Here is a 27704-nt window from a genome sequence, read left to right on the forward strand (position 1 = left end):
CTCTCTCCTGTCCCCTGCCATAGGTTCCCTTCTGTCTTGCAATAGGCTCCCTACTATCTTGCAATAGGCTCCCTACTATCTTTCAACAGGCTCCTAGGCTCCCTACTATCTTGCAACAGGCTCCTAGGCTCCCTACTATCTTGCAACAGGCTCCTAGGCTCCCTACTATTTTGCAACAGGCTCCTAGGCTCCCTACTATCTTGCAATAGGCTCCCTACTATCTTGCACCAGGCTCCTAGGCTCCCTACTATCTTGCAACAGGCTCCCTACTATCTTGCAATAGGCTCCCTACTATCTTGCACCAGGCTCCAAGGCTCCCTACTATCTTGCATCAGGCTCCAAGGCTCCCTACTATCTTGCACCAGGCTCCTAGGCTCCCTACTATCTTGCAATAGGCTCCCTACTATCTTGCAACAGGCTCCTAGGCTCCCTACTATCTTGCAATAGTCTCCCTACTATCTTGCAACAGGTTCCCTACTATCTTGCAATGGCTCCCTACTACCTTGCAATAGGCTCCCTACTATCCTGCATTAGGCTCCCTTCTGTCTTGAAATAGGTTCCCTACTGTCTTGCAATAGGCTCCCTACTATCCTGCATTAGGCTCCCTACTGTCTTGCAATAGGCTCCCTACTATCTTTAAATAGGCTCCCTACTATCCTGCATTAGGGTCCCTACTGTCTTGCAATAGGCTCCCTACTATCCTGCATTAGGCTCCCTACTGTCTTGCAACAGGTTCCCTACTATCTTGCAGCAGGCTCCCTACTACCTTGCAATAGGCTCCCTACTATCCTGCATTAGGCTCCCTACTGTCTTGCAATAGGCTCCCTACTGTCTTGCAATAGGCTCCCTACTATCCTGCATTAGGCTCCCTGCTGTCTTGCATTAGGCTCCCTACTATCTTTAAATAGGCTCCCGACTATCCTGCATTAGGCTCCCTACTGTCTTGCAATAGGCTCCCTACTATCTTTCAATAGGCTCCCTACTATCCTGCATTAGGCTCCCTACTGTCTTGCAATAGGCTCCCTACTATCCTGCATTAGGCTCCCTACTATCTTGCAATAGGCTCCCTACTATCTTGCAATGGCTCCCTACTATCCTGCATTAGGCTCCCTACTATCTTGCAATAGGCTCCCTACTGTCTTGCAATCGGCTCCCTACTATCCTGCATTAGGCTCCCTACTGTCTTGCAATAGGCTTCCTACTATCCTGCATTAGGCTCCCTACTGTCTTGCAATAGGCTCCCTACTATCCTGCTTTAGGCTCCCTACTGTCTTGCAATAGGCTCCCTACTATCCAGCATTAGGCTCCCTACTATCTTGCAATAGGCTCCCTACTATCTTGCAATCGGCTCCCTACTATCCTGCATTAGGCTCCCTACTGTCTTGCAATAGGCTCCCTACTATCCAGCATTAGGCTCCCTACTATCTTGCAATAGGCTCCCTACTATCCTGCATTAGGCTCCCTACTGTCTTGCAATAGGCTCCCTACTATCTTTCAATAGGCTCCCTACTATCCTGCATTGGGCTCCCTACTGTCTTGCAATAGGCTCCCTACTATCTTTCAATAGGCTCCCTACTATCCTGCATTGGGCTCCCTACTGTCTTGCAATAGGCTCCCTACTATCTTGCAACAGGCTCCTCGGCTCCCTACTATCTTGCAATAGTCTCCCTACTATCAGCACAGGTTCCCTACTATCTTGCATGGGCTCCCCTACTACCTGCAATAGGCTCCCTAACTCCCTACTATCCTGCTTTAGGCTCCCTACTGTCTTGCAATAGGCTCCCTACTATCTTTTGCAAATAGGCTCCCTACTATCCTTGCATTAGGCTCCCTACTGTCTTGCAATAGGCTCCTACTATCCTGCATTAGGCTCCCCTACTGTCTTGCAATAGGCCCCCTACTATCCGCTTAGGATCCCTACAATCTTGCAATAGGCTCCCTACTATCCTTGCATTAGGCTCCCTACTGTCTTTGCAATAGGTCCTCCCCTACTGTTTCCCTCAATGGGCTCCCTACTATCCCTAATTCAATAGGCTCCCTACTATCCTGCATTGGGCCCTACCGTCCTTGCAATAGGCTCCCTACTATCTTTGCACCTTAGGCTCCCTACTATCTGCATTAGGCTCCCTACTGTTCCCTACATAGCCTCCTTCCCTATCTTCAATAGGCTTCCCTACTATCCTGCATTGATGGCTCCCTACTGTCTTGCAATAGGCCCCACTATCCTGCATTTAGGCCCCTACTATCTTGCAATAGGCTCCCCCTACTATCCTGCATTAGGCTCCCTACTGTCTGCAATAGGCTCCCTACTATCCGCATTAGGCTCCCTACTGCTTGCATCGGCTCCCTACTATCCTGCATTAGTGCTCCCCTACTGTCTTGCAATAGGTTCTCCTACTATCCTGCATTAGGCTCCCTACTGTCTTGCATCCCACTCAGGCTACTATCCTGCCTTGGCTCCCTACTGTCCCCTGCAATAGGGCCTCCCTACTATCCCTGCATTAGGCTCCTACTGTCTTGCATAGGCTCCTACTATCCTTGCATTAGGCTTCCCTACTAGCTTGCAATAGGCCTCCTCTATCTTGGCATCCGGCCCTCCCTATACTATCCTGCCAATTAGGCTCCCTACTGTCTTGCAATAGGCTCCTACTATCTGCATTAGGCTCCCTACTGTCTTGCAAATAGGCTTCCCTACTATCTTGCCATGGCTTCTACCCTACCTGCATTAGGCTCCTACTGTCTTGCAATAGCTCCCTACTAGCCCTTTCAATAGGCCACTACTATCCTGCAAGGGCTCCCTATGGTCTTGCAATAGGCGGCCCTACTAGCTTTTCAATTATGCCTCCCTACTATCCCTGCCATTGGGCTCCACTATCCAGCATAGGCTCCTACTATCTTGCAACTAGGCTCACCCTACTATCCTGCATTAGGCTCCCCTACTGCCTTTGCAATAGGCTCCCTACTATCCTGCATTAGGCTCCCTACTGTCTAGCAAATAGGCTCCTACTATCCTGCATTAGGCTCCCTACCTGTCTTGCATAGGCTCCTACTATCTTTCAATAGGCTCAACTCTCCTGCATTAGGGTCCCTACTGCTTGCATAGGCTCCCTACTATCCTGCATAGGCTTCCCTACATGCAATTGGCATATCTCTTACCCCTATCTTGCAATCGGATCCCTACTATCTTTGCAATGGCTCCCTACTATGCTGTATTGGACTCCCTACTATGCATAGGCTCCTACTATCTGGCAATTAGGCTAACCTACTGGTCCTTACTAACAGGCTCCCTACCTATCTTGCAAATAGGCTTCCTACTATCCTGCATTAGGCTCCCTACTATCGCAATAGGCTCCCTACTATCTTGCAATAGGATCCCTACTATCCGCATTCCCTCTGTCTTGGGCAATAGGCCCCACTATCTTGGGCCCATTAGGCTCCTACTATCTTCAATAGGCTTACTATCCCTGCATCGCTTCTACTACTTTCATGGTCCCTACTATCCTGGGTATAGCTCCTACTTCTTGCAATGGTCCGTACTCCTGCATTAGGTCCCTCTATCTTGCAATAGGTCCACATCTTGCAATAGGCTCCTACTATCCTGCAATTAGGCTCCCTACTTCTTGCAATTAGGCTCCCTACATCTTTCAATGGCCCCTACTACCTGGATTAGGGCCCCTAGACCTACACCACTGTCTTGCAATAGGCTCCCTACTATCTGCATTAGGCTCTTTTATCTGCATAGTTCCTACCCTATCTTTGCAATAGGCTCCCACTACTTATCATTGCAATAGCTCCCTACATCTCAATACGTCTCCCTCATCAGGAGCATAACTCCCTTTACTATCGTTGCCATTTCCTTCCATTCGACTCGCCTTCCTCCCATACACCCCCTCCCAGCAAACTCTGCTTCAGTCTCCCCTATCCTACGCCCTCCAACAGTAGGGTATTAAAACATAACAGATCCTATTGATCTCAGCAACTCACAGACAGCTCGAGGAGGTCTTAAGCCTTCAAAAACGTAGGGGAATGCCACACAATTATCCTCAGTTTCTCACGTACGTGTTTGTAAGCAGTTGTAAGTCTCGCGTTCATGTAAATGGAAGTGAGTGCGCGCCTCCTCATGCATGTTTATGTACAAACGAGGGTCTTAGTCGCATGTCTTATCAGCGTTTAATGGCTTTCTTTCGTGCTGACTTTAGCTGTCATTGCCTCACTTATCAGTTCTAGAAATTAACAAATGGACAACAGAAGCATAACCTAATTTCACGCCTTGTCTCTCCCTTATTGACGACTATTTATTAGTCTTCATTTTATTTCCATCACCGGCCCTCTCTGCTCTCCAGAACTACCGTGTTTTTGGTAAAAGTCTTTTAATAAGGATTTGACATTTCCGTCGACAATACGACAAGGAAATGTCATCGTCTAACTTCAAAGCTAGACGCCTGTTTTATTCATCATTTTCCTTTTATCTCATCTGTACGGCCGCTGTATTCCGTGTTATGCGTTCTAAAATAGTTAGCATACCTATTTGGTAACACCTCAGCATAAAATAGTCATTCATCATGATTCTCAACACCAAATAAAATTGATTAAATGAGTCGCCCTGCTCTTCGGCTATCATACCTTCTATTAGCATTTCTGTATTTCTAGATGTACCGGAGAGGTTCTCCATCCTGCAGCTTTCCCTCGTTGTTTCTTTTTCATTCTGCTAAGCTAGAATGTTTCCGCTGAAGCAGGTCTGTATTACATTACTAACTTTATTAATTGAAACTCAGTAGCGTACACCCTTGGTCTTGATAACCTTACTGTTTTTTGCCTTTGGTGTCCCTCCTCGCAAAGCATCTTCAAATTGATTTTGCTTGTCACTAACTTTCGCGTCCACCAGCAGTTAAAAAAAAAAGTGGATGCTTAAGTCGTTTTAACCATTAAATTTGCATTTGATCGTTCCCCGTGAACTGTCACTTAGCTTAAACCCTCCTTTCACGCAAAGCTTTCAACAACCATGAATTCTTGATGTAGATTAGTATGCAGTCCATTAATCCCTGCACCAGTCAACTCTGCAGTTCTTCCTTAAGAATCTTTACGTCTTCATAGCCAATGAAATCAAACTAGAACCAGGTCTTTATTATCATCCATTGTTCTCTTCTTTGAATTTCCCACTTTTGCTTAAGTATGATTGTGATGCCTTCCTGTTTTCAAACGTTAGAACGTCTCAGTGGTTTTATCATCACTATTATATGAATATCAAACCCAAAAATATATTATTTTCTCTTGGACATCCAGGTAACCATTTTCGTCTTTAGCATTTTTATGCCTTTGTATATATATGTATGTATATATATGTATATATATACACATATATATGAATACACATAAATATGTGTATATACCTCCTCCTTCTCGATTATATTCTTCCAATTTGTCGATGCACTGCGACGCACCCAAACCAAAGGAATCGTCAAATGAGGCCAATTTGTTGGGGTGGAAATTGTGAAATAATGCTGGCATTATTTTTTTTATTCTGTGGTCTTCATCTTGTCTTTCATCACTCAGGCAGAGAGAGAGAGAGAAGAGAGAGAGAGAGAGAGAGAGAGAGAGAGGGGGGGAGGGGGGGAGGGGGCTAGGCAATCACCCTCAGGGTTGCTTTGAGGAATTTCGTCGTCTACTAGTGTGGCTTTCTGGTGACATCTGGCAACCCTCCGTGGCTTTTCCGATCACAGGCCACGGCACTGAGGAATAAAATTCTTCACTTTCCCTTTTTATGTTTTAATATGAAAAAAAAAAGTTATAAAACATATCCTGCTTATTTATAGAAATGAATTCTATTGAAATCCTTTATTTTTCTTTGTCAAAAATACTTTATGTTGAGCAAGTGACGCGTATAGTTTTTTTTACGTCGCGGAAAATAATTCTACATCGGAAAATAGGCATTCTAACCATTAAATTATAAGTAACGTAAAACAATCAGAAGAACTGATTATGGTAACTGCTAAAAGCCAATGTTGTGAAGAAAAAACGGCATCGCTGATCACTATACACATAGATACAGATCTTGGGCTTTCGACATCGAATCTGACATACGTCAGGAGACTGTGGAAACACGTAGGTAAGCCAAGAATTCATGAGCCTTGAGTACGGGGCGAGGAAGTGATCAAACTGAAACTCTTGCTTTCAAAATCCTGTGGGAGCCAGTTGGTAAGATCTGAAATGATGCCTAGGTCTAATCATAAAAAGTTAATATTTCTCTGTAACATGAGATTCCTTTCCTGTTACCAACCAACTCCAACTCCAACGGCAAACTGAACGCATTATATTGAAATGACAGAATCATCTTCACAACGACAAAAGACAAAAATGATCACGCTAATTAAATTTAATGCCTTACGGCACACCAATAAGAAGAGTTGCCATCTGTTGCTAGATAACGGCCTCAATATGGAGTTGCCATTTACTGCTTTCTTCCTCACTGTTTGAGAGCACCAACTTTATTCTTTTCAATTTGTCAAGCGAAGTCAGGGAGATTGGCTTCATGATCTGTGAGGTGGTAAGAAATCGCGTCTTTTATTTTTTTCTCTTCTTACTAGGCACAGCGGAGGCTAAAAACGTGAATTTTCTTCGAATTTCACTTAATCATTTTTTTTCCAGTAAGGGATCAACGGGAAACATACGCTGTTGCATTGATATATTCGTCAGTTCATTCACGCTCTCATGTGCGTGTATACACACATATGAATATAAAGGAGTAACATATTTATAAGTACGTGACGTTGGAGAATGGTGTGCAATTATTTATGAATAAAGTGCAAACATCCAATTAGAATGGAATACAGGATGCGTGCATTAGATCACTTCCCCGGTCGACATCTCATTTCTAGTTGGCGTCTATGAGAATGCACGAAACATTCCACCTTCTGGGTTGCTACGTCACCTTGTAAACAACTTGTCCTTCCCACCTCACAGTCGGCGTCATCGCCTAGCACCAGCAACCCCCCTAACAAAAACGAACTCGAATAAAACAGCGTTTTATCCCGGTTTCCAAGTGGGAGCCTCAATCGAATCCATTAAGGTGAGAGCCACTTACGTTACCTCGCAACCCAAGGGCCGCTCGGGGGTAGTACCTACCAGTCGATTGTGTGAGTTAATATAGTCGATTCACATCAACCGTCCATCTAATGTCTAGACCAGTCCCTTACGACGCTCCTGATTGGCTGTTGATAAGCCAACCACAGGGCTGGAAACCCTCAGTCTCTCTCGAGTGTTCACTTGGGTAGGATTTAGGTTCCACCTCAATACTTCTTTCAGGAGAGGTGGAACATACATTCTGCCTATGTGAACTATCTCGATAGACTGAGAGTGAGAGCTTCCAGCCCTGTGAGTGGCTTATCAACAGCCAATCAGGAGCGTCGTAAGGGACTGGCTTAGACATCAAATATACGGTTGATGTGGATCTACTATAGAGATAGTATACTAAGTGACGGTTTCCTGGACGCATGTAGACCCATAGCCGTTTCCTCCACTCAGTGCTTCCGAAGGGAATTCGGATGGAACTGAAAGAGGCTGGCATTATGGGACTACATCGCAGGACGTCTCGAGGGGGTTAATCTATTATCAAATACAGGGAACTCGAATGGTTCAACCATTAGTCCGTAGTAAGGGTATTCCAGCGATTCTGAATGAATTTTTTTTTTTTTTTTTTGGGGGGGGGGGGGGGGGGTGAATTTACAATAACATCTAAAGGTTCCGTCATACAAATGATGAAGAGGATAAAGTCCCTTACTGTCAATTTACAACAATATGTAGTAGGCTATTTTCATATACGGTACTAAAGGTGAACTCATTCATACCTCCTTTGGAATAATTGATAAGAATTCACTTACACATAAATTCATGATAAGTGACATAAAGCAGGTCTAATTTAAAGTGTGAAGAGAAAAAGCGATATTTTGACAGAACACCATCTGGAAAACTTGTAGACCGCATAAGAGCCGATCAAGCTGCATATATATATATATATATATATATATATATATATATATATATATAAATATATAATATATATATATATATATATATATATATATATATATATATATATATATATATATATATATATATTTATATTATGGGTGTATGTGTTTGAGTATATATGTACTATATAAAAACATGTGTATACTATATATAAATATATTCTAGATATAATCTGGTTCACGGGTTTACTGATTGAAGATATATATGTATATATAAATACACTATATATATATATAATATATAATTATTATAATATATATATTAATTATATGATATACACACTAAGTTTTTGGTTTTACTGTAATTCACAAAGGTCTAGTTTTTGTTAACGAAAGACCGTGGAACTCTGTATCCTACGGTTTCACAGGACTTCTTGGAAGTCCTTAGTGAAACCTTAATACCAATATCCGTAGATTACTCAAGTGACTGTCGTGACCTGAGGCAAGTGAATTTCTAAGGAAAACCGAAGATTTCTGTCGTTTTGAAGAAATCTGAGATTAATTCGGAAATAAACATGCTCATTAAAAAAGAATATTCAGGGTAAAGATTCAGACTCCAATAAGATTTTGTTCAGTAATTTAAATGACTGGTTTTTGAGTAATTTCACTGGGTGATTTTTGATGTTATTTCAATGGCCGAATTTTGAGTCATATAAATGAGTGATTTTTTAATCATTCAAATGGCTGAATTATTAGTCATATAAAAGGCTGAATAAGTAAAAAAAATCCTAATAACAGAATAAGTAATAAACAAATAGCGGAATAAGTAAAAAAAAAACCCGAGTAAGTAAAACACAAATAACAGAATAAGTACAGAAAATAATAGAATAAGTAAAAAACAAATAACAGAAGAAGTAAAAAAAAGAATAAATCGAAAAACAAACAACAGAAAAAGTAAAATAGTAATAACTGAGTAAGTCGAAGACAAATATGGGAATAATTTTTCTAAAAATAACAGAATAAGTAAAAAAAAACAAATACATAATAAGTCGAAAACAAACAAGAGAAAAAGTAAAAAAAAAAGCAGAATAAGGCGAAAACAAACAAGAGAAAAAGTAAAAAAAAAATAAATGAGTTAAGTCGAAAATAAATACGGGAATAATTTTTCTAAAAAAGTACGCGCGCGCGCGCTGGCAGGTGGGCGGGGCCGTACCATATTTGCATACTGCAATATTAATCATAATTGCCGGGGATGCAAGTCCCGCTGGACGTGATCGCCGCACTAAATCTAATAACAGCGCCGAATATTTCCCCGTTTCTTCCTGAAAAATCAATACCATATGTCGGAATAGGACGCCTATCATTTTGCTGTGGTTTTCGCTTATATAGATATATATATATATATATATATATATATATATATATATATATATATATTATATATATATATATATATAATATTATATATATATACATATATATATATATATATATATATACACACACACACACACACATATATATATATATATATAACCAAAAACTACACACTAATATCACCTACAACGCCCAAAACTACATTTGAACCTTTTACTCACCCAATATGAAAATTGCAAAACTGCAATATTCCCTCGCGAAACACATATATATATATATATAATATATATAGATATATATATATATATATATATATAATATATATTTTAGCGAGGGAATATTGCAGAGTTCTGCAATTTTCATATTTGGTGAGTTAATGGTTCAAATGCAGTTTTGGGCGTTGTAGGTGATATTATGTTTTGTAGTTTTGGTATATATATATATATATATATATATATATATATATATATATATATATATAATATATATATATATTAGCGAATACCACAGGAAAATGATAGACAGAAATTCAAGCGCTTTCGTCTCTACCAAGCGCTTGGATTTCCGCCGATCATTTTCCTGTGGTATTCGCTTATTCAATGAAGTCACGTGCATCTACTGTGATTTATTAAAGCATATATATATATATATATATATATATATATATATATATATATATATATATATATATATATAACAAACTTGGTTTGTTACCTATTTGTTTTTATCGTCTTGGGATCGATCTACTGTAATGTTCGCGCTGATTTGAATAATAATAATAATAATAATAATAATACTTAGGAAGCAGACGCTCTCTCAAGCATACTTTATCAAAAGTAATGACGAACCTCTACAAGCGTAACGCTGCAGAAGTAGCCATTAATAAAATAATAATAATAATAATAATAATAATAATAATAATAATAATAATAAGAGTAGCAGTGAGGAAATGAGGCCACACCTTGCACTTTGGAGGAGAAATTGCGTCTTCCTCAGTTTTCAATAATCCTCTCGGTTCGAGTGCTAATTTCATCCTTACTTATTGCAGATCACATCTCCAGCTTCCCAAGAAACGCGGCGGTGGGACCCAGAGGCTTTGCTTGGGCGGGGGTTGGGGGACGGGAAGGGGAAAGATAGAGAGAGAGGGAGAGGGGAGGGGTAGGGAGATCGTGGAGAGGGTTGGGGGGTGGTGTCAACAAATGCCTGAATTAGCATGATGGCCTCATTAGGAATATGCAGGGTGATGAATCTTTTATTCACTTCTCTCTGTCTCTCTCTCTCTCTTCGACGTGATATTTGGTGGTGGGGGGGAGGAGTTTTCTCTTTCTCTTTCCGTTGTGATATGATAGCTCAGCAAGGAAATCTCTCTCTCTCTCTTTCTCTCCACATACACACACACACACGCACACATCGGCAATCCTGTAAACAGCTGCGCTCGCATCAGGTGGAAGGCATTTCCATCCCTCTTTCTTCGGATGCTGGAAATAGCTTTGCGATAAAAAAAAAAAAGATAATAATAAGAAAAACAGAAAGAAAAATCCCATCTGCACCTCCCCAACCCCCAACACTAAGCGTCCAAACGCTCACCCAGGATGTCTCTCGCTTTCTCTCTCCCCCAACCTCGGATAGAAGAGAAGGGTCCAACTCAGTAAATAGATGTAATGGAGATGGTTCGGCGAAGATGGTATTCAGTGTACATAACATACAGGAAAATGACGGTTGCAATGTCAAGGCCCAAGGGACGTTACGTATCTTCATATTGCATGCTCATTAGAGGGTCTGTTTTGGGCTGTGCAAAAAGGTAATCTCAAAGTATTCTACTTTTCCTTAAGTCTCGTTTTCGTACACTCTGAAGAGCCGAAATTTAGAGATAAAGCATATGGCAACAAATTGGAGTAATTAGCACAGATATGTTCCAAAAGCGAAGACAAAAGTAAAACGATGGTAGACTAAATGGTGAAGCTTCATTATCTCATCCGTATTGATTGGAGAGGTTTCGAATCGTTCCTATTCGAGAGAGAGAGAGAGAGAGAGAGAGAGAGAGAGAGAGAGAGAGAGAGAGAAAGTCCAACTTTTCGCTAAGTAAACCGTTCAGTTATTGCAACTCGATAATGCTGTTTCAGTACTCTTAGAAATACGAACGCGTTCGTTCGATGTGATACGAGAGAGTTCGACTGATATGAAAAGCAAACGTACGCCAAGCTTCTTAACAAAGTTTTGCATAGAGAGAGAGAGAGAGAGAGAGAGAGAGAGAGAGAGAGAGAGAAAGCAGTCTTCCCAGGATCCTTCAGCAAGTGGCCAGGAGGACGAGAGGAGGAGCAGGAAGAGGAACGAGTGCGGCGCCAGGATCCACCGTTTCAGCAAGATCGGAATTCTCTCTCTCTCTCTCTCTCTCTCTCTTTTTTTTTTTTTGTGGGGGGGGAGGGCGGGTGGTTTCATTTAAAAATAAAAATCTTTTTATAGGGTTCCCGGGCGTCACATCCTTCAGTTCCTCTTCCGAAATAAGGAATCTATGCGTTCTGTCGATTTGCCTCCCTACCAACTTCACTGAACTTCAGAGAAGTTCCAGTTGCAGGACATCCTCTGAAGGGAGGCTGCTCCATAGTCCAACGGTGCGAGGAATGGAGGACCTCTGGAGCTTACAAATTCGGTGCTGGTAAGGTGGTCAGTTCCTTTTGTTTTTATGGTGTTTTGACGTTGCATGGAACCAGTGGCTGTTCAGCAACGGGACCAACGGCTTTACGTGACTTCCGAACCACGCCGAGAGTGAACTTCTATCACCAGAAATACGCATCTCTCGCCCCTCAGTAGAATACCCGAGAATCGAAGACTGCCTTTTGACACCGGAACTCACTCACGGCAGAGTCGATCGAGCTTAGGGTCTTGGGAGATCGAGTCCCAACACTGATACATAGCTACGTCCAGCCAGTTATTATCCATAATACATAAAATAATCCTGATATGACAAATTCAGTGTCTCACGCGTCGCCAAAGCTTTCCAGGTGTAAAATCACCTGGAATCAATATAGGGAAATAGAAGAGAATAAACCGGTATTGAAACAAGTGCAAGTCGAGGGAATTGATAATAACCGTTCTGGAGGCAGGCAGGCTGCCTCTAGCATCACGTTTCATACGTCTCAGTTTGCTACGAGTTTTATTCTTGGCTACTGCCAAGATGTGACGTTAATGGTAAAGCAAGGAGCAAATTCATTCCTGCTCTTTCTTGACGTCTCCTAAGGAACTCAGGTGCATCGGTTTTAACTAATACTCAATTACTTATCAGATTTTGCTGTTACTCGTTTCTCTCTTTGTAGGTTGGTTCCCCTCTTGGGTTCCCCTCTTGGGTTTATAGCAAAGATACTATACAGCACTCTATAGTATCTTTGGTTTATAGTCTGCTGATTGTCCATACGGGTTTTCAGCTTATGATTTAAAGAAGGAAAAAAATACCCGAGAGGAGAAATGACGAGGGATATTTTTGAAAGGTTTTCCTCAACAGTCCGACCTCGAGCGATGATGGCCCGCGAAATAGTCGTAAGTCTCCATTATCACCCGAGACATCTGCAAGTGCATGATACCTAACGATGCTTTGCGGAGAGAGAGAGAGAGAGAGAGAGAGAGAGAATGGATGTACCCGAATCACTGCTTGTTGTCGTAAAACCGATGACGAGGCGATGGAGAGACGACAACTGACATGATTCCGATCGCGACGTTGAGAACCGTTCAGGATTCTTCTCCTTCTTCTCCTCCTCCTCCCTAAAAGTTTTACGTCAGACTTCGTTAATAAGAAGATAGAGCTACGGAGCCTGGATTTGGCACGGGGGAAAGTGGGTTGGGGGCGTAGGTGAGGTGGGGCTGGTGGTAGAGGCAAGGTAGAAGAGGAGGCCGTAGGTTCTGTAAGCTGCTAAGCCAGGAGGACAGAGCGAATGAAGACGAACAGGAACGGAGTCGCCCGTCGTCGCTGGATGTTGTCGCGAGAGAGAGAGAGAGAGAGAGAGAGAGAGAGACAGAGACAGAGAGAGAGAGATGATGATGATGACGCGTGAGAAACAACACCACTAACAACACCGAACGCGGTTGGAGTTGAACGAGAATCATTACCTCCTCGAGAATCATTATACGCCCCTTTTCCGAGGATCACCTCACCGAAATCCGACGCAGGGGGCGATGGAGGATAATCTGCTGTCCTCCAGAAGGAGTCGTCGTCCGTAATCCTTCTCGGGGATGCCTCCGGGAGGCCAGAAAGAAAGGGAAGAGCCCTCTCATTGGACTGACTGCTCGGCGTAATCGGCAGATCTTAACGATCGACATCAATTCCTTCTTTATTGGGTTCCATTAAGGTTACATAACGTCTCCTGGGAGACAGACCACGTTCGAAGCATCATCAGGAGAGAAAGGGGAAGCATAGAGAGAGAGAGAGAGAGAGAGAGAGAGAGAGAGAGAGAGCTTAAAGGGGACGGTAGAAAGGCCATGCTGATAGTAGATCTCAGCAACTGTGAGCCCGTGTGGTGGGAAATGCCATATATATATATATATATATATATATATATATATATATATATATATATATATATATATATATATATATATATATATATATACCATTTATGTGTATATTACATATAGTAATAATAATAATGAAAATAACGTTAAGAAATTCACAATCTCGTCAAGAATGAACTGTGTCACTAATAATAATAATAATGGTGGTCATAATATAATATATAAATATTATATATATATATATATAATATATATATATATATATGTATGTATATGTATATATATATATATATATATATATATATATATATATATATATATATATATACATATACTGTTTCTAAGCGCGATATCTGTAAATGCAGGATTATCTCCCAAAGCGCTTGAAGTTTCTTCTGTCAATATTTACAGTTCAGCGAAAAAGAGCTTCAACTCGCATCCTCGCGAGAACAGAACAACAGCAGCAGCAACAACAACAACAACAAAGACAAAAACAACATCAACAACAACAACAACAATTTCACCGTTGCAGGGTCAAAGTAATGGGGAATGTGCGTCGACATTGTCAAGATGAGGAAAATCACCCGAAAGAAACGACGGTGAGAGAGAGAGAGAGAGAGAGAGAGAGAGAGAGAGAGAGAGAGAGAGAGAGAGAGAGAGCTTTCGGTACAATAGACTTCCCTTTTCCTACTTTCCCCCTTTTTTCCCCTGCGCATTTCGCTGCTAAGGGGAAAATTGTCCTGGAAATTCTAGCCATTCTTATTTCTCTGTTTCTTTTCACTTTATTGTTATCGTACGCGTTAAACAATGTACACGGCGGCGGAGAGAACAACGATTGATATCGGTCGTGTGACACAGACGGACGCTAAATAAATAAACTGTTTCCCCTTCTATTATTTATTGCTATGTCGAAGAATTTATCGGTAGGATGCAATGGGACATAGTGATGCTTCATGTTGGATAATTATACATTCTTCAGTTTGCCGTTTTATATCTTTCAGAAGCATGATTTGGAGTTTAATAGTTTGCACTTAAATGGTCCTTCAACACTGCTTTTAGTCAAGTACCAGAAACACGAACAGCACTTCATTTTTTGTGAGATATTCCAGTGCTTCTTGTATGCCAACAAACACTTGAAAACAAGATACGGCAACAAAACAATAATAAAAATAATAATAATGATAAAATTATTATTTTGTAAGAGACCAACGCCGTAAGATGATGACATTCGTCTCTCCTTGTCTTAGATTTTGTCCCGCCGTACGAAATACGAAAACAAGGCAATCGAAAACCCGAGAATTGTTACCATAGCGTACGATATTCAACGACACACCTGTCAAAAAATACCGACGGGATTCAGACGAAGAGGAAAACCCGATCGAATAACCACCTGGTATACTTAAACGCATCCATAATTCCAAGCTTAGAAGAAGAGGAAGGACGCACATTCATACGTGCAGAGAGAGAGAGAGAGAGAGAGAGAGAGAGAGAAGCAGCAGCAGCAGCTGTAGAGGCAGTCGGTTTCCTCTCCCTCCCTTACCGCCCGCCGCCGCCACCCCTCGCCCAGCCAGCGCGCCGTTGCCATGGCGACGATGATGGGGCTTCCTCGCTCACCCACGGTGTTGTGTACAACCCGTGGAACACCCATCCCCAACCTACTTGGAAACTGTTTACCGATAACGGCTTCTGTGGAGGAAAGGTAATTCAGGACGGCTAAGGCTGACACTCAGAGCAAGGGAAGGGTTTTCCATCTCGCCTGGCCGACAAGGATTGTAGATAGTTAAGGTTCTCTCTATCTCTGAGTTTCTCTCATTCCTCTCTCTCTCTCTCCATGATAAACTGAGTTACGTGGAATCTAGAATAGAACAGAATGTAAAATTTAGGTCAAACGCAAATCGCTGGGACTTAAGAGGTCATTCAGCCCTGAAAGTTTGTTTGTATGGTGTTTTAACGTTGCATGGAACCAGTGGTTATTCAGCAACGGGACCAACGGCTTGACGTGACTTCCGAACCACGTCGAGATTCGTGAGCTTCTACCACCAGAAATACACATCTCTAAGTGGAATGCCCGAGAATCGAACTCGTGGCCACCGAGGTGGCAGGCCAAGACCATACCGATCACGCCACTGATGCGCTTGCGCTGAAAGGGAAATTGAGAGTAGAAAGGTTTGAGAGGCGTAACAGGAGGAAAACCTCGCAGCTGTACTATGAATCAATTGTTAGGAGAGGCTGGGAAGTAAGGTGGAAGAAAGAGAATACGAACGGAGGTGCGGTAAAAGGATTGGAAGGGGTTGCAGCTAGGGGCCTAAGGGACGCTGCAAAGAACCTTAAATAATGCTCAAAGTGCACTGCTTTAGGTGCACTGTCGGCACTACCTCCCTATATATAATATATATATATATATATATATATATATATATATATATATATAATATGTACATACATATATATATACATACATATATATATATATATATATATATATATATATATAGATATACATATAATATATACGTATATATGTATGTCAGCTATTCATTCCATATAATATATTTGGTTGCGATAAAATAGTATTTGTGATCTGCTGTTTGGAGAATACCTGCATTCACTAATTTCCTCTTCAGATGAAAGGCTTCTGGTGAAAACTGTATACTTAGAGAGAGAGAGAGAGAGAGAGAGAGAGAGAGAGAGAGAGATAAGTTTTGAGGTCAGTGCATCCATTGCATGATGTGGATATGATGAACGTGACCATTATATTATCTCTCTCTCACTTTCTATTCCTCTCCCATTCACATGCGGTATCAGTACAATATGCACACTGATAACAAACACCCCCCCCCCCCCACCCATCTCTCTCTATCTCTCTCTTCCCGGCACCCTGAATAAGCGCTGTCACTCTAACTTTCAGCCATATGCTGTCGTCACCTAGTACGTTTCCGGCAGAATTTGACGAAACAGAAACAAAAGGAAAGGGGGTGGGTGGGTTTTTTTTTGGGTCGGATGGGTGGGGGAGGGGGGCCAAATAAGAGACAGAGAAGTTGTGCATCTGCCATAATGCATTACCACGCGATCAGCATTCGGCTTTGGTTACGATGCTCAGCCCAGTTTTGCTTTGCATTGTCAATAGTTGGGTGTCTGCGCTTTAGAGAGAGAGAGAGATTTTTTTGCATTTATCTCTTCACTTACGAATTATCATTTGATATGTGCGCTTACTACTCAAGCAGAAACAGTCGCCTGCCTCAGAAATCAAGCTTGAGAGAGAGAGAGAGAGAGAGAGAGAGAGAGAGAGAGAGAGAGAGAGATTTGCAGTCATCTGCCTACTCGCGAATTATCATTTGACGTTTTCGTTTTATAATCTGTCTCATCTTCATCTTCATTTCCTACTTCGTATGACAAGGTTTCCATCAGAAAACGGTCCCAGTGCTAAGTAATCATTATCGGATTGCGTTCTGGATGTGCATCCATTGATATTCTGATTCGTTATATTCCTCATCCGTCAGTTAATCTGCGCTATTCATCTGCTGACCCTTTATTATCTCTATTTTTCCGCTCTACAATCGAACGTTTTTTTTTTTTTTATTTGCGAACATCCACATTTTCCTTTGTATTGCTTCTTTTTCTTATCTTCGCAAGCAATCTCCCAGTTTCTTCTTCCACCTCCTCCTCCTCCTCCTCTCCCTCATTCAGTATCTCTCGATCTTGCGCGTGTCATTTATCGTCATTTTTGTTCGCTCGTCCCTTCTTATCCGTCAATACTACACCTTATCAGTTCTTTCTTTGGATGTCTTGTTCTCTTCCTCGTCCTTTTTTCCCTCATCTCTTCGTCTCCTTCTCCTCGCACTTTGTTAAAAATAAGAAATAAAATAAAACGGGTAAATCTTGTTGCTTTCATTCTTCTCGTCCCTTCATTCGCTTTTGCCTTTTTGCGACGGAGCAATTCAGAGACCAGACGGTCTCTTTTGATCGTGGCTCAAAAAAAAAAAATTTTTTTTTTAATTCGAAACGGAAAATGGAATCTGAATTAGGAACGGAAAATGGAAGTAATCAGGGTAAACTCATTCCAAATTTCGCCTTAATGAAGGCTTTCTATTTATTTCCGGGAGTCAGGAATATCTCTCTCCTTTATTTGCATTGCATCGTCGGACAATATTTCTTAATGAAACAGACATCATCGATTCGCCTTCGACGCTTCGCTTTTTGCAGACAAGTTATGACACTACCTTATTTTTGGGGGGAGGGGGGATGGATGGGGAGGGGGGAGAAAGAGGAGAGGGTTGTGAGGAGGAAGTGTCGTGAGAGGTTAGAAGGTTTATATATATATATATATATATATATATTTATATATATATATATATATATATATATATATATATCCCTTCAGGTTGCTCCTGCGTCAATCTTCGGATTTTGAGTGGTCTTGTGACATGAGGTTGATAGTCCCACCATAGTCGACTAAGCATCAGGTATATAATTCACCGTTTAAGTCAAGGAAGGTACAACGGGTTATAAACAGTATATATAACATATATATTATATATAATATATATTATATATATATATATATATATTTTCCTTTCACCTGTTACATAATGTATTTTTTTTTTTGCATCACAGGTATTTTCCAATTGAAACATATTGAATCATTTATTTCACCACACTAAAAGACTTTCTAATTGTTAAAAACAAAAAATAATGACTAAATTCAAATATGGAAGGAATTTTGTTTTTTCGATTAATAGAAGTGAGATTAAACTTCTGAGATAAAATAAAAAAACTGAAGAATTTTTTTTCAAATATGAAAGATGAAACTGATGTTTTTAAATATATAAGTAAAGAATAAAGATTTTCTCATATATGAAAGCTGAAACTAATGTTTCCGGATATATGATATGAGGAAAGAGTGAAAATGCAATATATATATATATACAATTTATATATATATATATTATATATATATATATATATATATATATATATTTATATATAAGAACTTAAAAGATTAAAAGAATTTCTCTATATATGAGAGATCAGATCAATGTCCTCAGATATATCAGAAAAACATAAAACAAAAGAGGAAAAACTGTCCCGTCAAGAGCAACAGTAGCGAAAATTGCTCTGGAACAATTCGAGTTGGAATGTGGCCACACACTTCCAAAAAAAGAAGAAAAAACTATAAATGTAAAGTTGCTGCGTTCAGAGACCAACGTTGAATGTAAAGGAGAACACACACACAAACGTTATTTTAACGTTCGGGGAATAATATGTCGTCTGCAACGTTTATTGAAGTTTCATCCAGTTGATTTTTCTGGCCTTACTGTGATCCATTGTCGGTCAAACCAAGCTATTTGTTTGATTACTTTGTAATGATAATAATAATAATAATAATAATAATAATAATAATAATAATAATAATAAAAGCAAGCTGTTAATAAATTTCTCTTTACCGAATTATGAACACTAGCCAGTTGTTGACCAGAATTAAGGCAAAAGAGAAAATAATCAGGAAAATTGCGAAGACTCAATATCATATTACGTCGCCAGATACAGCCATCCTTTTTCAACATGGCATGTTTAAGAGAGAGTGTCTGCATCCCTTAATAATAATAATGATAATAATGAATAATAATAATAATAATAATAATAATAATAATAATAATAATAATAATAATAATAATAATAATAATAATAATACTTCTTTTTCTATATTCTAATGAGCACAATATCCTTCGGAAGCTTAAATTTCAAGTCAGTGGCCTCTGTGGAGTTGTTCCATATGAATAGGGTTCATCTTCTGAATATAATAGTAATAATAATATTGATAACAATAATAATTATTATTATTATGTTACTGGATGACTGCCAGCTGATTCAGATAGGTTTCCAGCACAACGTTCTATTTCCTGGAAGGAAAACACCTTATTTCCACCTCATAATTACCTCTTATATATAGATGTCCTTCTGCTAATTTTCATCATTGTTTTCCGCGGGCCTGGGCTACTAAAGGGCGCCTGTCACCCCGTTTATTTGAAGTACAAGTTCAGTTTTTGGGATCTGTGTTTGATTTCCTAGTATTGGATGCCTAGATTCTTCTTCTTCTGTTTTTCTTTCTTTCATTTCGTCTCCATTCCCATATTTGAAGCATTTCTTTTCTCTCTCTCTCTATCTCTCTTCTTTTCTTTCCAATATTGTCTTTGGTAAGTAAAGGCTTAGGCTTTGCCTTTGCAACGGCATCTCAATTGCTCGTGTGGTGTTTGGATTTCATGGTATTGGATGCCTAAATCCTCTTTTTTTTTATTTCGTCTTATTTTCTTTTCAACGTTGTCTTTTCTAAGCAAATGCACCTCAGTTCCTTGTCCGGTATTTTGATTTCATAGCATTGGATGCCAAAATTCTTCTTTTGTTTTCCTTTTTTTTTTATTATTTCGTCTTCATTTCCATTTCCAGAACATTTTCCCCTCTCTTCTTTTCTTTTCAATATTGTCTTTGCTAAGCAAAGGGTTTTCACGAATAAAATAGCAGACAGAGATAAAAGGAGCCTCTCAGTTCATTGGACTATTGTCTCTGGAGGGACGCTTTGGTTTGAAGTCTTTGATCACTGGCATTAATCTTGGAAGCGGGGTGGGGGTGAGGGTGGGTAAGGGCGGGAGTGAGGGCAGGTTTGGGCCTACCCATCCCTTATGTCCTTAAAGATATTAATGTATCGGAATACTTAATCAGTAAAGGTACAAAGTCAACAGAAAAATGATTAAATTAAATTAGCTGTTTTATCAAGAATGGCTAGCAGTCAAGATGAATGATTTGGAAGACGTGTTAAAAGGACCGTAATTTTTACCGAGAAATGCCCCTTATCCATAGACAACGAAATAGAGTCCCTAAGAGAACAGAGAGTAAAATGCCTCCTCCTCAAACGAACCCCCCGCCCCCCCCCCCAAAAAAAAAAAAAAAAAAAAAAAACAAAAAAAAAACTTGAAAATTTCCCCACAAAAATCTCCCACAAGAGCTGCTCTATGAACCTCTCTTCCCAAAAGATTAACAGCTTTTCGGGCTGCATTCCCTTCGGGAAGGGGGAGGCGAAGGGGGTAGGGGGAGGGGGAAGAGTGGGATGTCGTGGGGGCAGGGCTGATGGGTTGGCAGAATTTTATGAGCATTTCGTGGTAATTCATTCTTCGGGAGCATGAAAGGGAGCCAGATTTATCGACGCTCCAGAAGCAAAGAGCGTGGTGTGGTTGCACGGAGGGAATTACATACATCTCTTCTTCTCTCTCTGTTTTCGTCATTTAGGAAATGAATAAATGTTTTGTTACGTTCAATATGTACTTTTACATATATATATATATATATTATATATATATATATATATATATATATATATATATATATATATATATATATATATATATATATTGCGGAAGCCCTAGTGCACTGATTTTGGGAGAGGAAGCAAGGAACCTGGCAAAGATGATAAGGTGAGGTTTAACCCAAACTTTCGTCAAATCCCGAAATTTGCGATGCGAGGTCAAGTAAATAAGATTTAATGAAGTTAATTACGCCTGCCATATTAGACGTAGATTAATGAATGATTTCAAAAACAATTTTTACGTGACCAAATTGATGAATGATCTCTCAAGATGTTCCATCTAATGCAGTTTTTACAGGTATTATAAAAAATTTGCCCTCCTTGCTCCTGTAAAAAAAAAATTTGCATTAGGTTTGAACATCTTGAGAGATCATTCCTCAATTTGGTTACGTGAAAATTGTTTTTGAAATAATTAATTAATCTACGTCAAATATGGAAAACGTAATTAACTTCATCGAATCTTATTTACACAAAACGATAATATTAATTTCTGCCAAAGGAAACAAACGCGGATACCTATATAGGTGTATGGAGTGTCCTTCCAGCGAATGATAATTAGTTTATGTCAAATGCAGCAAACTCGTGCGCATGAGTGGACGTCATCTGTTACGTGATTTTATTCGGCTTTCCCTTTGGATACAATTGGGGCATTCGTTCTGCTCTCTAGAGCCGAATCCAAAAACGCTCTCTTCCAATTTACAACAAAGGTTTTTATTTTCTTTTATTTTTACATCTTTCTCTCTCGCTAGCTTACGTTTGCTTTGTTTTTTTGTATTTATGGTATTTTTATGTTGCATGGAACCAGTGGGGTTATTCAGCAACAGGACCAACGGCTTTACGTGACTTCCGAACCACGTCGAGATTCGTAAACTTCTATCACCAGGAATACACAGCTCTGACCCCACGATAGAATGCCCGAGAATCGAAATCGCGGCCACCGAGGTGGCAGGCCAAGACCATACCGATCACGCCACTGAGGTGCTTAATAACAAAACGAAAACAGACCCTTCGTCCCATCACGTGACTGTTCTACTCAAAAGCTACGACCCTATATCCCATTCTTTCTCTCTCTCTTCTCTCTCTCTCTCTCTCTCTCTTTCTCCAACGAAAGCTTCACCCTGATTCGAAAAATAGATGTCGACTTTTCCATCTCCAATCACTTTAGTGCCTCTCTTCTCGTCTAGAAAAATTGGAGGTTTCTTTATTCACGTTTTTACTCTTTGCAATTTTTAAGTTTTGTTTTTACTGTTGGTGTGCTTTTCTCTCTCTCTCTCTCTCTCTCTCTCTTATTTGTAGCGTTTGATCTCTTTTTCTATCCTAGCGTCCCTCAGAATGGGAGGGATATGTTTTTTTCTTTTTTTTTAGGTAGGACTCCTACGTTCCTTCTTCTTCTTCCTCACTTCCTTCTGTTCATTTCTCTCGAAGAAGACGAAGGAGAAAATAAAGAAGAAGAAGAATAAGACGAAGAAGGAGAAAATGAAGAAGAAGAAGAATAAGACGAAGAAGGAGAAAAAGAAAAAGAAGAAGAAGAAGAATAAGACGAAGAAAGAGAAAAAGAAGAAGTCGAAGAAGGAGAATAAGACGAAGAAGGAGAAAAGAAGAAGAAGAATAAGACGAAGGAGAAAAAGAAGAAGAAGAAGAATAAGACGAAGGAGAAAAAGAAGAATAAAACGAAGAAGGAGAAGAAGAAGAAAAAGAATAAGACGAAGAAGGAGAAGAAGAAGAATAAGATGAAGAAGGAGAAAAAAAGAAGAAGAATAAGACGAAGAGGAAGAAGAAGAAGAAGAAGAATAAGTCAAAGAAGGAGAAAAGAAGAAGAAGAATAAGACGAAGAAGGAGAAAAAGAAGAAGAAGAAGACGAAGAAGGAGAAAAAGAAGAAGAAGAAGACGAAGAAGGAAAAAAGAAGAAGAATAAGAAGAAGAAGACGAAGAAGGAGAAAAGAAGAAGAAGAATAAGACGAAGAAGGAGAAAAAGAAGAAGAAGAAGACAAAGAAGTAAAAAAAGAAGAAGAATAAGAAGAAGAAGACGAAGAAGGAGAAAAGAAGAAGAAGAAGAATGTCTCCTAAGACGGGTTACTCACAGCGAAGCTCAAGATTCAATTCAAGAATCCTCGATAGTAAAAAATAATAAAAATAAAATAAAAAACCTAACTTTGGAAACCTTCAGATTGTCCCACAATAATCTCCGTTCCGGAGCAGAGAGAGAGAGAGAGAGAGAGAGAGAGAGAGAGAGAGAGAGAGAGAGAGAGCTTGATATTTAGTCTTTATCAATACAGTTCATATAACTAATGATTTTTACAAAGTGCAATGTATGTCGTAAATGAACAGAGAGAGAGAGAGAGAGAGAGAGAGAGAGAGAGAGAGAGAGAGAGAGGGGAGATTCATTCTTTATCAATAAAGTTCACATAGCTGATGATTTTTACAAAGGGCAATGTATGTCGCATATGAGAGAGAGAGAGAGAGAGAGAGAGAGAGAGAGAGAGAGAGAGAGAGAGAGAGAGGGAGAGATTCTGAATCTTCCTATTAGACAAGGGATCTCGAGTTGAACATTGTCGTATAATAAGAGTCTGAGATAATGCACAACCATTGTTTTCTTAATGGCACCGATTATCAACTGTCTAAAAGCGCTTCTTTTTCGAATATGAAAGGCCTGGGTTCGATCCCAATCTGAGTCAGAAATGTGTCGACTAGCTCCATCACATTCACGCTGAAGGGGTAATTCGATTCAAATACTACCACTTCGGTCACTGGTGGGTAGGGAAGTTGGGTGAAACTCGCTGGTATGTTAGGGCGGGGGGGGTGGGGGGGGGGGGGTGGGGGGGAGTGGGGGGAGTGGGGATCCTGACCAGAAAAGCCTCAGCTACAGATGTATAATTTGGTTCCAACTTCTTTTATGAATTGTGTGGGTCAGTGGTAGCGTCTTTGTCTTTCATATGAGAGACCTGGTTTCGATCCTGATGTGGGCTTGCTCCATGTGAATAGGTTTCATCAACTGAATATATATATATATATATATATATATATATATATATATATATATATATATATATATATAATGTGTGTATTTTATAATTTTGACATTCCTTACAATAAAAATTATGATATACATATGATATATATATATATATATATATATATATTATATATACTATTAATATATATACACAGTTATTTATATGTATATAAAATATATATACTATATCATATACAGTGTGTACTCTACTCGTTAATAATAATAACAACAGCATTAGCAGAAATAGTATTGTATTAATAAACGTGCTCGTATGTTTCTTCTATGCTATATTGATTAAGTACTAGAAATCATAAGGAAACGGTTAAATAAACAATTTGAAACTCCGGCAACAAAAGGGGAAGGGTGGTAGGGGATGAGGAATGGGGATTGGGAGGGTGAGGGGAGGAAGAGGAGAGAGAGAGAGGGGGAAGGGGAGGTGGAAGAGGGAAGGGCTTATTTATATGCAAGAAAATCTCCAGTAATATCTCCCTCTCTTCGCATAATCCACCCTTTCCTTTACCAAACAAATAACTGGCTATTTCATACACATGGAAACAATTCTAATAAAATCTTGCCTTCTCTCTCTCTCTCTCTCTCGCTTACGTGTTGAATACCATTTGCTCTTTGTAGTTATTCTGAATAGACATAGGTCAAGGCCTAATTCAAACTTTGCCAGTCTTAACCAGTGAACATGGTTTATTTGCATTAGGAATTGATTGGAAGATATTACATACCGTATATGCTCTTTATTTGGTAGAATTATCTTTATTAAACGATGGTTCATTCACTTATGCAAATCGTCCTCTCTCAGTCTCTCTCTCTCTCAAATAACTGTACCATTCCTTTGCTCGACGAAAAAATAGGCCCATTCCATGCACATAAAAACAATATCAATAAAGTGATCGTGTTTCTCTCTCTTTCTCTCGTGTTGACTAGTATATCAAACCTGTGCAGTTATTCTTAACTTTACATTGGCCTAGGCCTAATTTCCATCTTGCATTAGCAATCTAACGTGAGATATATGTATGCACTTAAATTGATAGAAGTATTTATATAAACCTGTACTCGATGAATACGTCCACAAGTTTACATGTAAAACAGGCAGACCAAACCAAACTAGTCAAGGTGTCAAATACCTGAATCAATAGTGGTAAATCGTTGGTTCGGTGTGGCACCATGCTTCAATTTCTATCATAATCGCTTTGCTGAAAATGAATTGTTGATGGTTATATGGCCACTTCTGCAGATGTTCACACACTTCCTACACATTTCGGGATCTTTAGGGAAACGGTAAAAGCTAGCCTTCTCACTTCCAACTTTGTCCCTTTCTGTGTTACAGCACCCATGAATATCACATATCACCATGGAAATGACGCACTCAGTTCAAAAAAACCCTCAAGAACTGTAAAAAATTCGTGAAAACTCCGTCATACCAATTAGCGCATGCAAGGGGAAGAAGTTACTTGTTTTTTCGGCGAGAGAGTTACAAAATGGACTCACCTTAAAACGTGGAGTGTAAAGCGCTACCACATCCCCACGATACTAGAAACATTTACACGAAATGAAAAGCAAAACTACAGTATGGACAAAGTAGTCTCTCGGAAATTGAAATATATCCATACGGAATGAGAAACATTGTTTAATCAGACTGAGAAACATTATCCGCATTGAAACTGCAATTGTTTAGATACGCTACGCGTCACATCGAGATAAGTGACCTCATTCTCACCCGTGCTAGGCAGGCTTTGGCACACTCTACTGCTTGCCGTTTTACCGATTCCATTCATTCTTTCTAGTGTTCTTCAGTCCCGGGTTTGAAGCAAAACTACAGTATGGACAAAGTAGTCTCTCGGAAATTGAAATATATCCATACGGAATGAGAAACATTGTTTAATCAGACTGAGAAACATTATCCGCATTGAAACTGCAATTGTTTAGATACGCTACGCGTCACATCGAGATAAGTGACCTCATTCTCACCCGTGCTAGGCAGGCTTTGGCACACTCTACTGCTTCCGTTTTACCGTATTCCATTCACCTTTCTAGTTTTCTTCAGTCCCGGGTTTGAAAAGGGATTGTATTTACGCGTCCTGTCAGCCATTAATGAGGTAAAGACAAGGCTGTTGTCACCTCTGCAAGGCAGTTGTTACCCGCACATTATCTCAGGTATATTTGATTATATTTTGCCTCATTATTTCTATATAATCATTACAGTTGGTTTACAACGAAAACGACGGTAACGTAAGAGACCGTCGAGATGGCAAATCCCAGTCCTAGAGACATAACCTACCGCGATGCTATGAGCCTCTGACCAACATTTTAAATCGCGATCCAGAAACTTTTGGTGGCCTGGCTACATCATTAGAATACTACCTTGCTATTGGTTGGTTAATTCTACCTCTCAGAATATCAGCCAATCACAGCTTCAGTTTCTGTTATGGTTCTTGTGAGACGTGGTACAAATTGTGCTTAGGAACAGTGTGACATATTTTGCCTCGTATTTTGGGGTTTCGAGGCCGAAACTTGTTACTCTTTGTTACTTGTTGTTCGGGAACAGTTTGTGTTTTGATTCAGGAGGAAAAAGGAACGGGTAGGTGGCTGTCAACTGGTAAACATGCGAGTTTACCTCGGCGGTTGCAAATGCAGTATCCTAAAGATTCCATAGCACGTCGGGACGACCCTGTTACGTATTTGCATTGTTTATCGGTATTTGAAGCCTGAAACGCAGTGTATTATTGTTCCCCTTGATTCGGTAATGTTCACGTTATTGTATCTCACATATAAATACTTGCAAAATGCGGGAATTAATGCCAGTTCAGTGTTAACCTACCGGATCAAGACGATCCAGAATCAAGATGGAGATTTAAGGGCTTTCAACCTGTCTTGGTGAGTACCATAGTAGGCTACGATGCGGTGTATTTATTTGTTTTATTTTCCGTTGTTTGAGGGAGAAATTTATGAACATTTGTTTTCGTATAATTCAGGAATACTTTAGGTTATACTGCAGTAAAAAATACACATAATGGTGAAGCGTTGCATGGGTCCAGTTAGATAGGCCTAGGCCTAAGTGAATCTCGGTTGAAAGCGGTAGACTTGTGGCTATAGAAGTGCCATACTTTTTAAATTTGGTTTGGGAGCAAATTGTAAAAAAGAACTTTTGGATATATACATATATAAGTTATATATATATATATATATATATATATATATATATATGAATGTATGCATATAAGGATTTATTTGGAGTTGGTTGATCTATTTACGTTGAGACTAGGCTAAGGGCGTATGGTCCTATCGACCCTTATTTATATCCAGTTTTCAGCAAAATCTGTTGGGTTCTGCTTCTGGGTTTGACTTTAGCGTATAGTATAGCTGCAATTGAGTTGTGTAAAAAGTGGTCTACGTACCGAGAGGAGCCTAATGGTTTTGCCGTATTTAAAATGATTATAGACATTGGCACAGTCTCCCCTTTTTTCACGTGTTGTTG

General features: G+C 39.8%; 1 protein-coding gene and 1 long non-coding RNA gene across 3 annotated transcripts in view; one reads left to right on the forward strand and one right to left on the reverse strand.

The window, feature by feature from the left end:
* The window catches only part of LOC135197071 (alpha-1,6-mannosyl-glycoprotein 2-beta-N-acetylglucosaminyltransferase-like), a 139317-nt gene that overhangs the window by 42628 nt on the left and 68985 nt on the right, over positions 1-27704 (reverse strand). The window lies entirely within an intron of this gene.
* LOC135197075 (uncharacterized) overlaps positions 26669-27704 on the forward strand; it is a 243925-nt gene continuing 242889 nt past the window's right edge. The window contains exon 1 of the long non-coding RNA XR_010310549.1: positions 26669-27103. This is a non-coding gene — a long non-coding RNA (uncharacterized LOC135197075). The remainder of the gene's footprint in view (positions 27104-27704) is intronic.

The sequence above is a fragment of the Macrobrachium nipponense genome, chromosome 18, assembly GCF_015104395.2.
Source record: "Macrobrachium nipponense isolate FS-2020 chromosome 18, ASM1510439v2, whole genome shotgun sequence".
Taxonomy (NCBI): domain Eukaryota; kingdom Metazoa; phylum Arthropoda; class Malacostraca; order Decapoda; family Palaemonidae; genus Macrobrachium; species Macrobrachium nipponense.